Genomic DNA, 4,359 nt, shown 5'->3' on the forward strand with positions numbered 1-4,359 from the left:
GCGGGGAGAAGCTTGTAGAGAATAATATGGATTGCATGGAACTACGAGCTGAAGGACAGATTCATACCATACTGGTAATATAAAGAAAAGAGGATGTGAAGGAGGAGGGAGGAGAAGAGAAGGCGAGTCAATCAAAACTGCAAGATAATGTTTAATTCAGAAGTATTTTCTGTCCAGTATTTGACTAAAGTATCTTTCAAGTGAATGAAAGAAGTAGATATATAAAAGGAAGCTTAGGGAGCAAACTGAAGAGGGAGAATGAAATTTGCACTACATCTAAACCCCCCCAAAAAAGAGCAGAGTGGAAAAAGTCCCGTTTGGAGGTTTTACAAAACGTTGGAACGGTTTGTCTTGAAGGATGCCTTAATGACCAATCTTTGTAAATAAGCTTGTTCACTTCAAACATGTGTGCAACAGAAATATATTTACAGAGTCACAGAGTCATTGAGGTTGGAAGTGACCTCTTGATATCATCTAGTCCAACCCCCTGCTAAAGCACAGTCAGCTAGAGCAGGTGCCTGGGACCACGTCCAATTGGGTTTTAAACATCTCCGAGGATGGAGACTACACAACCTCCCTGGGCAACCTGTGCCAGTGTTCTACCATCCTCACAGTAAAAAAATACTTTCTTGTGTTCGGAAGTAATTTCATGCTCTTTAATTTGTGCTCATTGCCTCTTGTCCTGTTAGCGGGCACTACTGGGAAGAGTCTGGCTCCCTCATCTTCACTCCCTCCCATCAGGTATTTATATACATTGATATGATCCCCCTAGACCTTTTCTCCAGGCTGAACAGTCCCAGCTCTCAGCCTCTCCTCATATGAAGGATGTTCCAATCCGTTGGTCATCTTCGTGGCCCCTTGTTAGCCCTTACCTCGCTTCAGTAAGTCTATATCTTTCTTGTACTGGGGAGCCCAGACCTGGACCCAGCATGCCAGATGTGACCTTACCAGTGCTGAGTTGAGGTGAAGTATCAACTCCCTCAAGTTGCTAGCAGCACTTTTCCTGATGCAGATGTATGTCCACTTTAAGTGTTCTGTAACCTGGTCCTCCTTCACCAAGGGTAAGTCTTCTTGTTCCAGACTTGCCCACTGGTCTCAGGGGCCTGAGATTCCTGCAGGCTGGTCATACCAGTAGAGACTGAGGCAAAGGGGGTATTCAGTACTTCGGCCTTTCCGTGTCCTTTGTTAGCAGGGCCCCTGGCGACGTACAGGCTAATGCTGTGCTACTTACTGCTTGTGTCTCATTGAGAATCTGGAAAGAACCACTGCCTGGCTCACTTGGTTCTCATCTGCTAAAATAGTTTGTTGTTCATGGTGATGGCTGTTGTTGCAGTTAATCATTTAATTGGAGTGAGTAGGGACCCAAAGAAGCCATCTCCATTCCCGCAATGTAGGGTTGACTGTACCTGTTAAATATTGCTCTAGATCTCTTCAGTAAGGGTTAGGTTGGGAGTGCAACTATTTGTCATGAATGCAGCAAGACTTTTTGCTGTTGCTGTAACACAGATAGTAATGAAATGAATGGACTTTGAGTTACCTGTATCCTGAGGCAGTAGTCTCTAAATAATCTTATTATCCCAGCCCACTGAGACAAGCAGTCCCTAAATATCCCATACATGTGTGCATATATGTGTAATTGCAGTGTATGTCTTTTACTGGCACCAGTGTTTTAACATCTATTTTATTTTGAAATGGATCTCATTTCAGCCAGTTAGCCAGAGCGCTGCCAAAGCCCACGTGTGAGCCATGCTTTGCAGTGATAAATGAGTACAACTTGTCTCAAAATCAATTTTTTTGCCTGGATCCCTTTTCAGAATATGATGGGTGGCCTACTTCTGTGGGGATGAAAAATAATTTTCCTGTTCCGTTGTGACATTATGGGTCTTGTAAACTGTTGCACAGTCTTTTGGAGTAGGTGGCATCATTAGGATGGATATTAATTATTTTCAGGCTGCTGATACATCACCTCTGCATGGTCTATATTTGTCCCTTTGAATGTTCCTCATCTCTTGCTAATTATAGGTGGTCTTGAGGGAATTGGCTTCCTAAGTTAAATAGACTAGTGTAACACACAGAGTGTTTTTGAAGTGTGTTCAAGTGAGAGTTGATTCATGTCACCTACTTGCATGTTTACAACCCCCAGATTTTTTCACAGTTCTGGGGTGGGCATACACTAATTCTGCTACCCACCCTCCCGTTTGGGAGCAAGCTTCCCAAATCCCCTTGCCCTGAAAGCATGTAAATTCCTTTCTCCTCTGTTTCCAGGCTTGTTGAGCAAACTGGTTATTTTGTTTCTGCTTTAAGAAACATCAAATTTTTGTGTCTTTTTGCTGCCCCCTAATATTTTTCCTGTGTTCTATCCATTACATTTTTTTAAAACCAGATTTAAGCTCTTCAGCAGATTTTGCAATGACATCAGTCATCTGAAACTGAGAAGGGAAAGAGCTTGTGCAGATTTTCTTCTGGTTGCCTATTTTGCTTATCTAAAAAAGTCTCTCTCCATCTTTTTTTCCTTCCTTTTCTTCTCTTTCCCCCACCTGGCGGCCCCCGAAAATTGGAAACATGAGAGGCCTTGTCTGAGCATCGGATTAAGAGCCAGGAAATCCTGACTCTTTCCATGACTCATTGTGTGTGTCCTTGGGCACTCTGTTACTATTACAGACAAAAGCTGTGCATAGCATTTGGCTGCAAAATTAAAAGCATGGTGCATGATCCAAGGAGACTATTTTCAAATTTACATCAAAGCATGGGAAAAGTGGACACTAAAGAGAGGCTGCAGAAGATGAATACTGGAGGAACAGTTTGGTTGTGAGCTGCATAAATTGCCTGTGAAGGGAGATGGCTGTTGCTCACAGTGATTTCTTTCTTGTTGAGGCCTTTCGTTCCATCACAGTGCAGGTATATGCTGTGGTAGATGATGAACACGCAGCCCTCAGTTTCAGAGCTGTTATGTTCTTATTTGAAATGAAGTAGATAAATAAGAGTGATGGAAGAAATGAGGGTGCACCGTTGCATAGATGAACCTGCACTCAACTTCATAAATCCAACCCTCCGAGGGTTTTCTTGGGAGATGGGTTTGGTGCTTTGATTAAATGTATGTAAATGCCTGAGGTTTTTCTGTTTGCTTTTCTTTTTTTTACATTTCACATCTTGAAGGATATGAACTCTTCCTCACAGTTTAGAAGAAGTAACGGAGATCTTTGGAGAGAGCAAAGGTCTGGGGTTGCTAAGCAGTGTCACTTGGAGGTCAGGGAAGACAAATGGGATCATTTACCTATATTTTCCATGATAAATCAGGCATGAAAATAACTTCCAAAAGTAACAGAATATAATATAATAGAGAAAGCTGCCTTCTGTATTGCTTGTGTGACTTCTTTGGATAAGGCTGACATGAAGAGCTGTCTACAGGACACGCTGCTTTCAGAGTGTATTTCCAGACATTTTAATACCATGTCCGTTCAGTGTTCATTCACATGACATTGCCTATAGCTTTATTTTGACTGTTTGCCCTGTACATTAGCTTCCATTGCTGTGGTATCAAGGTGGTAGTTTTATATTCAGCAGCAACCTATTTGATCTGGTTTAAGGTAGCCCTTCCATCTCCCCTGGTCTCTTGTTCATGTCACCTTGTTTCTTCCCTCTGCTCCTTCCACATTATCCAGTGACTATGCAGCTGTGCCAACACAGCAGCGGGGGAAATCTGCAAGAGCATTTGCTTATTGCTTAAACTGCCACCAAAGAAGTGCATACTTCTCTGGGGAAATACATTAGTGAAGGCTACTAGGGCCTTTGTATAATCATTGACATTTCATTTGGTGGGAAAAAAAGGCTGTGCTTGGAATGCGGGGTTTGGTTTTGAATTATTAAATGCCTATGGGGGTTTTTTTCCTGTTTTTGATAGTGGTGTTTTATTGAGAGGAAGGACATCAGGGTTCTTAGACTCAGAATCTTCTGGTGATGCTAGGGTACGTAAAAGGTCATTGTCTCAAAAGGTCAGTCCTGCCCCTGCAGTGGAGGTTACTGTCCCGGTGCCAGAGAGAGTGGGGTCCATCTGACCTCTGCTTGCAAAGCGTTGACTTGCATTTCCCACTGTTGCTGCTCCATTGACAAGCTGGGATGGGAATCTGATAAAAAGACTTTCAGAAAGGGTTTAGCTCTGGATTCTATGCTGTCAGATGTTTGTCCTAGGTTTTGTGATCAGTTTTTACCCCATAGACTTGCAGTAATTGGTGTGGTTTGTAGCTAGGACCATGTAGAACTCCTGTGTTTCATTAAATTTATTAAATTTAGTATTGCAGATAACATGTCACGTATGTACCAGGAACTCCTGTGTTTCATTAAATTTAGTCCCCTGCTATT

This window comes from Aptenodytes forsteri, unplaced genomic scaffold (assembly GCF_000699145.1).
Source record: "Aptenodytes forsteri isolate BGI_AS27 unplaced genomic scaffold, ASM69914v1 Scaffold245, whole genome shotgun sequence".
NCBI classification, from domain to species: domain Eukaryota; kingdom Metazoa; phylum Chordata; class Aves; order Sphenisciformes; family Spheniscidae; genus Aptenodytes; species Aptenodytes forsteri.